At 36.4% G+C, this 12,606-nt stretch overlaps 2 long non-coding RNA genes across 4 annotated transcripts in view; one reads left to right on the top strand and one right to left on the bottom strand.

The window, feature by feature from the left end:
- Positions 1 to 12,606, top strand: part of LOC136357834 (uncharacterized) — a 732,797-nt gene that overhangs the window by 623,960 nt on the left and 96,231 nt on the right. The gene's annotated exons all lie outside the window — the stretch shown is intronic.
- LOC136374338 (uncharacterized) lies at positions 11,455 to 11,945 on the bottom strand. Its single transcript, XR_010745882.1, has 3 exons — positions 11,922 to 11,945; positions 11,711 to 11,846; positions 11,455 to 11,577 (listed from the first exon to the last, which is right to left on the bottom strand). It is a non-coding gene; the product is annotated as an uncharacterized lncRNA (long non-coding RNA).

Below are 12,606 nucleotides of genomic sequence, written 5' to 3'. Positions count from 1 at the left end.
TTATGGATGGTGGAGAATGCAGTGGTTAGCTTTGCTGAGTGCAAAGGCAGTCTCAGTGGTAGTATGGATGCCCAGACAACAGTGGTTGCATACTTGCATGTAGCATCTAATACATTAATTACTGTTTTACCAGAATCCTGAAACATAGACAGAACTTCTCTGATTCTCTAAGGTTAAAATATATAGTGATTGCCTCTGGCAGTACAGCATTTAGGAAATCAAATGCATGTGTTCTATATATGTAGTGCTACACATGTACCACTGTTCTATAAAAATGCATCTGTGCCTTATCTTGGATCAGATGTCATCATCATCTTTGTATGGCATTTACTGGCAGGATACCATTAGAAATTAAGAAAACATACACTTATTACTGCCCAGCATTTATCTCCATATTGCTAACAAAAACCAGATTTGTAACATCTGAATCCCCTTAAATAGTATGAACTAGCATGTGGCCAAGTCGCTGGTTACCAGGCTGACCAGGGATTGCTGCTGCTGTCTGCTCTTTTACTGCGGCCTTACCTGGCATACGATGTGCCAGTGATTCACTCAATTTGCATTCTAGAAGGCAGGAGTCTGAAGTGGTAATTAGGCTCTTCATTGCCTTGCAAATTTATTATTTTAGATATCGAGAATCTGATTCTCGCTTGCAGGTTAACAATGTGCTGGGCACAGCTGTTAATTTCAACAAAGGTGCAGATTTACACTTGTAAAGGAGGACTGATGCTGTCAGTGGTAATGATAGAGGCAGAAGAAAGGTAAACCTTTATTCTCCGTCTGACTTCAGAAAACTGCAGATCTAAATGTATACTCTAGACCTGAGATTGTCGTGGTTTATGGTAGTGTAATTTTGCTTAAATAGTTGAAACAGAGTCTGCCAAAGAAAACCAGATGCATAAAAGACCTTATCTTGTTTCAGACGACTGGGATGTCTTTCCTTTTGGTGCTGTCCATTTGTTTGAAATAAAAAAAAAAAAAAAAAACCAAAAACAAATTTGAAACAGTTAACCAGGAGAAAATAGCCCAATAGGGAAACCTCTTCTTCCAGCTTAGATAAGCATGCAAAATCGGCTCAGATGGAATGAGGCAATAATGCTTCTTCCTCTTCTTGCAAAACACTCATTGTTTCTTCTTTCCTGTAAGCAAGGGCAACTAGGAGATATAGAGGACTGTTGACTGGGGCACTAAGGGAGCGATCAGTATCACTCACTTCAGAGGTTTTGAGATGAGTATCTATCTATTCCACCTGCTGTGAACTTTTGTTTACTGTAGAGTAGTACCTGCAGTAGAGGCATTTCTTCAGATGTTATGGAAACTAGGACTAAATCTAGTTTACAAAGCCAGCAAGAATGCCAGGATCTACCATGAAATGGGATTTCCTAGTAGAATGTATTCACTCATATTTGACAGAAAATTTTAATAGCTAAATTTGTATTGATGGACATCACAAATGTATAAAAAGTTAAGGTATTTGCCCAGGTTTTATAGTAGCATGTTTCTGTGATAGGTAAGCATTACAAATATACATGAAGGACATCCAGAAGTAATAAACAAGAACAAAAGACTAAGATGAGGTGTCAAATTCTCTAAGCAGTGGAAATACAACAAACATAGCACATACCAACAAACACAGCTCAGTTATTCCCATCCTTGAGTACTTTGCATGTCCTGTAGCTCAGTCAAATTGTACAAATACCCTTAAGCAATGCTACAGTACTGGCCACTTAATTGTCTGATTTATGTCTGTGGAATAAGTCATTGTCTTATAGCTACTGAGAGAGTGTCTATAGAAATATAGCTGATTTTCAAGTGTATCAAAGTCTAGTTCTGAAATTACTAGCTAAATCATCTCATTTATAGTTCCAGGCAGTGCAAATGCCATTTTCTGGGATTCATACAGAAATCTCTGCAGCAACCACTGTCTGACAGCAATTGGAATATCATGAGCCCACAATTATTTGAAACCAGGCTATTTGGCTGACTTTACCTATTTTGATTTGCTTTCCATCCTTTTACATTCTTCAAGACTTCACATTAATAGTTGGTGGATCCAAATGCTGGTGTTTTTCTACTTGTTCTTTCTCTGGTAGTAGCAACTTGTAGTCATGTAGTATTTTGTCAACCAAAGATGCTTCTTCCTCATTTTTTGTAAAAGTTATGTCAGTGTTAGTGTCATGTTGATGTGACACTGTTGTAGGATCACTTTTTCCAACTTCAAGCAAGAATTTGATAATAAACTGACAGTTGTGGGGTAAATTAATTCACTCCAAATGTAGAAAAATGAGAACTGTAATAGGCCTCTTTTACTTCTCAGGTTAATACCATTACTGATGAGCTATAGAGTCTGTCCCTCTTTTCCTTCTTTGCTTTTTCCTCCCTAGAGCCACCTTTAGAGATGAAAGTCAGCACTTCCCCAATATATGTTAGAGTTAATTTTCAAGGCCAAAGGTTTTGGACAAAAGGATATGATACATATAAATTTAACAGTTTTACCACCAAAGAAAGGCAAACGGTGCCAACATAGCACGAATAATTTTGGACCTACCAAAATGCTGCCAACCCATTTAATAAAATATCAATTGAGTTTATGTCAGCTGACATCTTAGATCTAAAAATCCCCCAGCAAATAAGTACTTTTTATCACAAAGACATTGCTTCATTGGCTTTGCTCAGTCTTTGGGTGGGAGAAACAAAACCAAGTCTGATTTTCTTAAGAAGAGCAAAGTAAAAGAGGCAGATTTTGGCAATATACATTCAAACTGATGGAAGACTGAGGCTTTTGCTATAAGATAGTTTGCATATCTCTTGAGTATCGTGCTTGTTTTACCTGTTCTTTGCACAGAGACACAATAGTGTAATTGAAATATCGAGACAATAGCTGAGGCAGATTAAAGAGCAAGCATCAAAAGCTGTTACCTTTTAATTAAATAAGAAATAAAGTGTTTAAGATACGAGCTGTAAGTAGGTGGCAGAATACTAGTGAAATTCTTTTGTTTTAATGTTAGTAACTAAGATAATTGAAATACTAGTGGGAAAATAAAATCTAACTTGGAAAAATGCAAGTCGGTACACTCCATGCAATTAAAACTTTAGATGCAACTTTTTGTCTCTGTGAGTCTGTTTTGGTTTTTTTTTTAATCCTCCATTTCTGTTTTACCTGAAGAAGAAAGGATGCAGTAAATTAGTCCAATCAGTTTGGTAAAGCATGAAAATTAGCAGAGGAATTTGATCATGGTACTGTACTGAAAGAGTAAATATAAATGTACCAATCCAAAAAAAAATAATTCTATACTCTGTCAGGATATGAAATGACTTGGATATACTGAGAAACTGCTGATCAGATAAATATGATATTTTCTTCAAAAGTTGGAAGATAAAGTTTGCCAAAATGAAAACTCAAGTGTCTAAAACTGCTACTATACATTGACATTCAACTAATGTGAAAGGCCTTAAAAAATTAACATGAGAATATTCAGTGATAAGTAATAATCGGCCTAGTTTTTCACCTTAAAAATTAAAGCATTCATTTCAGTCTGAAACAGTTTTATTAGAACAAAATACTTTCTGCATAACTGTATTTTTTTTTCTTCAGGCCGCTTCCTTATTGAAGCAGAAGAACAATACTGTAAAGTGCCTTTGGGAGAAGTTTTACCACAAATGCTGTTCATATGGAAATGCAGAGTATGAACAAACAGATGGCAATGACAAGAGCTGCAACCACATAATCACAGGGTGAGAATGTCCCCAGTCCAAGCTCTTGCCCAAAACAGGAGAAACTCAGAGGCTAGAGCAGAGAGTGCTGTACTTTTCCCAGTTGGCCCTTGAAAAACTCCAAGAGAGAACCGATTCCCCTGGCAACCTGTTCCACCTGTTCAGCTTCAGCTGTTGTGCTTATATCCAGTTTCTCATTTCTCCTATATGCTGCTTGTTCCGGTGTGTGCCTGTTGCCCGCATTCTCCCACCACACACCACTGTGATGAGCCTGGTTCCTGTTGGCCCAATATTTCAGCATGCCTAGTAGGTGCCTCTGAAAGATGTCCCTACCCTTTAGCAGTGACTGATACCCCAGTTTGCTGCCATCTGTGAACTGGATTAAGGTATAATCTTTCTCTTCCTCCATGCTTCTGACATTAAAAAGGACAGATCTCAAAATACTTGTAACTGGCCATCAGATGTAGTACAACCCATTAACCTCTCCTCTCAGAGCATAATGATCCAGTGCTGAAGAATATTGACCCATTCTGACATATTCTGACCTAGGTGGTTCTGAAAACAAGGTTACTTCCTTTGAAAAAATGTAATTCTAGTTGCAATCTGAATGGGGAAAAAATTCTTGGTCTATTCCTGTCCTGGAAACATTTTAAGAGGAAGTCTTTTAAGCAGTGTTCTTGCTAGCAGGATGTATCTCTGGCCAGCATACACAGAGATGGTCTGTGTTATAAATGATTTTACAGAATAGCGCGGTTGAGCTGAGAAATTTGATCTGGCCTTCCGGTAGCTAGATCCTTCCAGTACAAGTATAAAAATGGCTAAAATTGTCAGCATCAAACTGTATAAAGCATCACCAGCAAGTTCTTGTAGAATGCATGCTTCAGCTATTTGCCCAAGGAAAATAAATTATTCCAACATGTAATATAAATGTTTTATACCAAAGTAACTAGCTCTGTTTTTGCTAACATTCACTCTGGTCCCAGAAAGCTCCATAGCATTTAAACTCAGAAGATTTGGGTTTTCAGCCAAGTTCAATCAATTTTGCAGCAAAATACTTTTATTTTGTAAGAGATTATATGAAGAATAAATGCTGCAGAAGAACATAATAACAAAAATATACTTGTGTCTACTGGTACTTCTCAAAAGCCACAGTTTTCCCCTTCATAGTTTTTCTCAAATTTCACTGATTTAATTCCATACTGACCTATATATATAGAAAAATTGTTCTTTCTTTCTGATTTCTGTAAGACGAAAAAAAATATAGTAGGATGTTGAAAAGATGCATGACTTCTTAGAACAGTTTTTCTTCTTAGGACAGAAATTCCTAAGTGAAAAAATTTCAGCTTTCTTCACTTTTTTCCCCTAAGTGAAAAAACTGTATTTTCTTTTAAAAGATTAATTTGTGTGCAATTCGGTAAATAAATAAATGAAATTGATGCATGGTTTGCTGTGAGAATGACAGATTAGTGCTAGAAGATAACTGATGTCTAGATTGCCTTTTCTACTGTCCTCCTGTCCTCGCCTGGAAAAATCAACATGATGTTTTAAGTAGAATTTTTATATTGCATTAAACTGACACTAAAAAAAAAAAGAGTAGTCTTCAGAATTATATCTCTGTTGTCCATAAACAGCTTCAGCTCTAAAATTCACCATTTCAGAAACTGAAGTGGATCCAAAACATTGACATAAGGTTGTTAAATGTCTAATGTTGCAAAACCTGTATTTTTCCATTAATTTTTTTATTTAACTGATTGGTGTGGCTAGGAGTCACTCATATCAGCAGTGAAGAAGTGTGTCTTTTCAGAGTTGTGACAAAAAAAATTTTACTCAACAAAATAAATTACAGGTTTAGAAAAAAAAAAAAGTTCTTATCTTTAGTTTATATTTCTTACCACTTTTATGGTATCCAGACAGCCATATATTGGGAAACACTTTTAGGAAGCTGTGTTGATTTCGACAGACTAAGTAGCTTACAGAATGAGTTTATCAAAAAACAGCTTTGAAACACATTTTCATACATAAAATATATGAATATATAAAAAAGTCCTTTCCCATTTAAAATAAACCTATAAGCATTTGTAAAAGTAGTACATTATGCTTCAGCAGCTGACCGCTTAGTCTTACAAATAGAATATTTGGCAATGTTAAAAGTGCTGCATGAACCAACTCTGCAGTGGTGATGAAGGGTTTACTTCACAGAGCCAGTATAAACATCAGATGAAAAAAAGAGTTCCTCTGCAATGAACAGTCACATAAAATGTCATATCCTAATATTTTGTCAAACTTTATTTTTTTTTATTGAAAAGGATATTTGCCTGTCATTCTTTTAGTCTTTCTTTTGACGTTTTTAGATTCACATATTCTTTCCATTTGGTTAAGGCATTTTGGAGTGTTATTAAGTGTATCTTGTAGAGAGAAATAAACACCCAGCATTAAACTCACAAAACATGTTTCCAAAATATGAAGATGCATTTTATAGTATCTGAAAACTTTGATGCACAGTGGAGGAAGTATTGGATCTATGTCTGGCTGGATTATTTCAGCTTCAAACCATTTCTTAATCTCTCTTTGTCCTTTTCTCAATGCATTGCGAGGATGTTTTTGCTTTCTTTTCCTAGAGGCACTGAATCACTATTTAAAATAATTTTGGTTTGCATGGAAGTGTGATAGACATTTAGTGATATGATACTAATGATCATCTGCTGTTTAGTATGCAATGATTTTAGGAGACCAGGGGCATACTAAATGTCAGCCTAAGAAGGAGGATTTATTTTTCTGTCTCTAATGTCTATCACTATAATTCTGCTAAAACACAGAAAGAGTGAAAGTTTATTCTGGCTAAAATTTGAAAAAGATTTTTTATGCCACTGTGGCAAGTTTATTTTCCCTCACAGCATGCAAAACATAAAGACCTGTATTTGCTGAAATTGCTCTAAAACAGATAGCGGAGAAAAACAAATATCTGAAAAAAGAGTGATGGGAAATGAAAAGGGGAAGAGAAGAATGAGATACCAACAAAAATGAAAGCTATGTTATTAATTTTCAACAATTTTATTTGTTTTGAAACACTTGAAGAAAATCTGGTCTAGCAGCTGGTAACTGATGTGCAATAGTTGAACTATTCAACTGCTGTTGAGACCTTACTAAAGTGGGAAGACTGTTGCCAATCTTCCCACGAGGATACTCTTAAACAAACCTGGTCACCCCAAGGAAAGATGCCCTAACTGTGGTTCCACAGAATTTCCACAGTGAACACCACGGCACCAGAGCTCATTCTCCTCAGCCCATCTTTCAGCTCCTGATGGTGTGGGGTCATCCATGGCTCCTTTGTCATGGCTGGAGAAATACTGTGGCCTCCAGAGGGTAATCAAGGTCTCTATAGTGAGCTTGCTGCCTCATTCTCACTATTGATTATGGAGGTCATCTGAACATGACTGTATTCCTAATTGAGGCATCTCATGGTCTCTACATGTAATAAAACAGAAGTGAAGCCTGTACTATCAATGTTGAACAAAAGAGACATGTAGATTAGAAAGGGAAATTGCCATTATAAGAAAGAGAAAGAGAGAGAGAGAGAAAGAGAGAGAGAGAAAGAGAGAGAAAGAGAGAGAGAGAGAGAGAGAGAGAAAGAGAGAGAGAGAGAGAGAGAGAGAAAGAAAGAAAGAAAGAAAGAAAGAAAGAAAGAAAGAAAGAAAGAAAGAAAGAAAGAAAGAAAGAAAGAAAGAAAGAAAGAAAGAAAGAAAGAAAGAAAGAAAGAAAGAAAGAAAGAAAGAAAGAAAGAAAGAAAGAAAGAAAGAAAGAAAGAAAGAAAGAAAGAAAGAAAGAAAGAAAGAAAGAAAGAAAGAAAGAGGAGTAAAATTAAAATATGCTTGGTCTTTATGGAGAGCAATTGCAGAGAAGTGGAGAACTGTTCTGTGTTTTGCTGCCCACCACCAAGGGGTCTGCAGGAAAGAAAACCTGACATGTCAGCAAGTAGGCCTGAGCACTACATTGCCCTTCATGCCTGAAACACCTGTCACAGAGGTGAGTCTTTCACTTAGTGTCTACTACTTTTCTGCTGTACCCTACCCTATAGAAAGCTCTTTTCTATGTTTGTTAATAAATAAGTTGAATATACCAATGGAGCTATTTAGTACAGGGTTTTATTTATTGAAGTCTTTATGTCCTTAGAACTCAATGGGAAATTGCTCACTGGCAACACAGAAAAAGATCAAATTCTTTCCTCTATCATCTTAAAAGGAAACCGATCATGTACAATAACTGTTTTATACAATATCTAGTTTTCATTATTATCTAAAACATATTTTGTTCCTGTTATAGAAATAATACCAGATCTATATCATTGATATATTTAAAAGCCTTCAATTCCTCCCACTGAAGAACTGTTGAAAGGTGAGATGACTCTGCAAACAGACAATGACATTTTTAAGCCTCTTCAAAGTTATTATTACAATTATTCTACTAATACTCTAGATAAAAGATTTACCCAATAAGCTAGTCTGCTCATCATGATAAAGGTTTGCCACTCCAGAGCTGGGTTATTGAGTGATATAATTTTTTGCCTATCTGCCAACTGAAGTTCAATAACTGAACAGTAAAGACACCATTATAACAGGCAGCTATATATTAAGTAGATAATGGAAATAGGTTAATAATATATTATTCTTCTTTTAAAAAGGTATTTATCTTATTTAGGACAATTTTTAATTTTAATTTACTGGACAGAATTTAAGCACCAACAGTTTACTTTGTAACTCCTCTTACAAAAGGTCATTCCTCACATTTACTTTTCAGAAAGTAAACTCATATTCTGTTTAAACAGAAACTTGGCAACACTTACGATTTCTGTGGGACAGATTAACCAACCTGCTGAGGGGAATGCCTTGCAAAATCAAAACAGAACTAAAAATATTAAGTTCATATATATCTCCTGGCAGAGAATAATATCTCTCTGTAGGAAACACCCCCAATTTCTTCACAGTGTTGTCATGAAATAAGATTTCTTAGCCCTAGAAAAAAAAATAAAAATAGCCCAACAGCAAGGAAAGTAATTCTTCTGGCAAGCAGAAATGATGTTTTGCAACCCAGAGTTTTCATTCGGGGGTTTCTGCATCCTTCTGTGCAAACACTGTCACACCTCTGACACTATAAAATATTGTATGGGAAGAAAAAATGCATAAACAGGAAAATATTTATTTTCAATGTGCAGAAGGAGTCTTCCCAGGACAAATCATTGGGGAGTCATGATTCAATCTGTGAATCTGGAGAATGGTAATGTATGAGGAAGTATGTTATGAACAGTAAGAGATAAAAGCACTGGATCTACTCTATTCAGCAAGTGCAAAATCAGGTTAGCTTTGAAAAGCTTTACAGTTTCAGAAAACATGTGATTTTTTCAATTTTGTTGAATGTACCCTTGTTCCTGTAGGACAACATAGAATAAACATAACAAACTGAGCTAAACTTAAAAGTTACTGCTTATCTCTGGAACCTCCAGTTTTTCAAATGAGGATCTTATATGGAACCTCATTGATGATTACATCTAGGGGTAGACACTTCTGAGTGAAATATTATTAAGTTCTTTTATACTTTTACTGTGTAGAAAAGAAATACATAAAGTAGTATTACTATACCAGCAGTCACAATGATTTTTGTCACAGAATGGGAAAATAATGTTGTGATAGATTATACCTTTTATAAAACTGACTGGAAAAGAAACACTAACTTTCAGATAAGTTTGCCATTCAAGAAGCAAATTTTAGCTATTATCTGAAGTTCAGGGCTGAGACATTAGTGATGGAAGATATTTTTCAACTGAGTGAATGGGGTCTGAATGTCCTCATGCTTTACTGAGTGCTTGAGCAAAGTTATTCAGACTTATGATGATTCATTTATCTTTATAGTTTGTATAGCAGCATTTGCAGACATGGGAGAAGTGTGTTACATTATGAGAAGGCTTTGTAGAACTAAGTTGAAAATACAGAAGAAAATGGGGACCTGTACGCAGAATCTTTTTCCTAGCAGAATCACCTGCCTATATTGGGATTTGTGTCAGATTCATTGGACTTTGAATGGATCTTGGGAAATGAAATAAAAAATATCAATGCTGCCTTTCTTTACAACTTTTTGTTTAAAACAGATTTCTGCAATTGCAAAATTCCTCCCAACCCTCAGACTTCCACTTTGGATTACCTGATGCACAGCTATATTCATTCATTTCCATTTAAGACAGATTTTGCTGGATGTGTTCTCATTTAACAAAGAAATATTTCCATTCCTTTCATGAATCAGCAGCTGTTGCCATCCCTGACAGCTGGCTTAGTCAGGCTGAAGCACCAGTGTGTGTTCATTGGATGATACTTCATTTGTTAAACCATTTGACTAGTCATGTTGATGAGTAATATCTCACATGCAATCCAGAAAAAAAAAAAAAAATCAGCAGTCAGTGGCCATGCAAGCCACAAACATGATCCACCAAAGCCAGTTACAGGAAATGTGAAACACTGGCTCTGAGCACGTCTGGGGAGCTGAGATAGGGAGCAGGAAGGGCAGCAAAACCAGGGGACTGTTTATGAAACTGATTGCTTCAAATTCAATGCACAAGCAATGCTTAACTTATAATGGAACTTCAATTTTCTTCTTCTTCTTCTTTTTCCTCCTCCCCACCTCTCTTACAGAAAATTCTTTTATTCTGAATTTTTCTATAGTTCTGCTTCAGTGAAAAGAAACTTTTATGGTTCATAAAATCAGGTGCTGAAGCAGCTATGGAAAACATGAGCAATATTGTTCTACAGAAACCTACAGGATGGGGTCTGGAGGAAAAATGACTCATTAGCTGGACAGAAGACATCACTTTATTTATATACAGTGTCTTTGATCCCTCTCCCACTATTCTTCTATGCAGCTGTCTAACAGTACATATGAGCCACCTGAAGACCTCACAAGCACTCATTAGGTCCACATGGAATTAAAAAAACTTGCTTTAGCTCTTAAATATTGAGCAACAAGCTAAACGTGTCCCATGTTCCCTAAATGGTTTTTCTTAGTCTGTCTTCCTAAGGAATGGAAGGCACACTGCCTTCACCATCTGAGATGGACCTGCTGCCTCTCTCTTTAGAGGACATTGGCTGAGATAAGTTATTCTAAATTTCATGAGGACATTAGAACCTGCAATGCAATCTTTATTAGATGCAATAAATTCTGTCCATGTGAAAGTTGTGTGAATACAGTTGGGTGAAGACTCACAGCTTACTGTAGAAGTATCAAAGGACAAGATATAAATTCCTAAGAAAGGAGGCTTCCTCAATTTTTATGTTCATGAAATCTGGAGGGTAATTGAAGTAGAAGAACTCAAGACACAGCAAGCAGATTTAAATGTTGAATATTAAAAAACCGAACCCTAATGTGTTAGGATTTTCAAGAGTTCAACAGAATTAAGACATTCCTATTAGTTACAATTAAGGAGCAATTAAGCCAGTGTGAAATGCTTCAGAACCCCTAACCCAGATTGCTTTGCACAGCTGAAGTTGTATATTGCACCTCTTGGAAGGGAATGAAGAAAAGTTATTTTCTGTAGGTACCTCCACCCACCTTAGTCATGCAGTATGAGTAAAGACACCTGCAGCTGAATGTAAATAAGGCCATCTGATAAGGCTATGTGTGACAGGAATTTTTAAACATTGGAATGGTGGCCTCACAATGTCAGTCTGCAGAGCAGGACTCTTGTGTTCACAGCCGCAGTTTTATATCGCCTCCTGGACTGTGATAAGTAGCGCACTTGCCAAAACATTTCTGACCAGCATCTCCAGCTTGGCAGTGTGCAGTGGGTGAAATTCAACTGTCTTTCTTCAGACACTGCTCCACCTAGAGCAGCAGAAATGAGGCACAAATTGTTAGCTAATTTCAGTGCATTTTGGGCAGAGCTTGCATTTTCAGAGTTTATAGCTTTCAGATGAAAACAGTCACAGTTGCTAGGAAGGGGACAAACAGTGTGTACCTGTCAAATCAATCAGTAGCCCAGGAAAATCACTCTACCTCCCTCTAATTTTATGAACTACAGGGACACAAAGCAAACTCTTCCCTATTCTTGCTGGCAAACATGTCCAGTCTCAGATTTAATCAAAGTGTTAATCCTAGGAGAGTTACACAGTAAGATATTGTATTCAGCTTTGAACATGAAACTACTAAGTGCCACAAATACCCGTTACCAGTAATATGTTCCCTGGGGATCCTCAAAGAAGCAGAGACTGTGGAATGAATGGGCTACTTATTGCCCTTGGTCACACCTGTGCAAGCCCTGCTAATTCAGATAACAGCACCTTAACCCAGGGGCACCAGGCGTGAGAGTGGATGGAAAATGTTAATGAGACCGATAACGCTACAAATATTTAAAGGAAAAAATACTCTTGTTTGGAGTGCTCAATTATTTTGAGCTCTTTTGGCTTCTTTTTGGCAGATCCTGGGCAGAAGTTGGTCATAATTATTGGTAAAAAAAATAAAAAATCAATGGTCGTTAATGGTAACAATTCTTATTTATAAATGGGATTTATATAAAATCAAAGAAATGTTAAGGCTGAAAAAGCTCAAAGGTCACCAAGTCCAAGCTTTAACCCAGCACCATGTTCACCTCCAAGCTGTGTTACCAAGACATGTCTTTTGAATATTTTGAGGGATGGTGATTCCACTACTGCCCTAGGCAGCCTGTTGCAAAGTCTGACCACCTTTTCAGCATAGATTTTTTTCCTAATGTACAAGACCCTATTACTTATATAATGTGAAAAAATAGCCATGCCTAAATCACTTTGCCTTAAGGGAACATATCTCTTGATGAAATACAGACTAAATCCTATATTCCATTCTGAGTTTGCTCCATAATAATTTATAATGCTGGCT

Source organism: Sylvia atricapilla, chromosome 2 (genome assembly GCF_009819655.1).
Source record: "Sylvia atricapilla isolate bSylAtr1 chromosome 2, bSylAtr1.pri, whole genome shotgun sequence".
NCBI lineage: Eukaryota > Metazoa > Chordata > Aves > Passeriformes > Sylviidae > Sylvia > Sylvia atricapilla.
The sequence above is the reverse complement of the archived record's forward strand: the minus strand, read 5'-3'. Positions and strand labels throughout refer to the sequence as shown.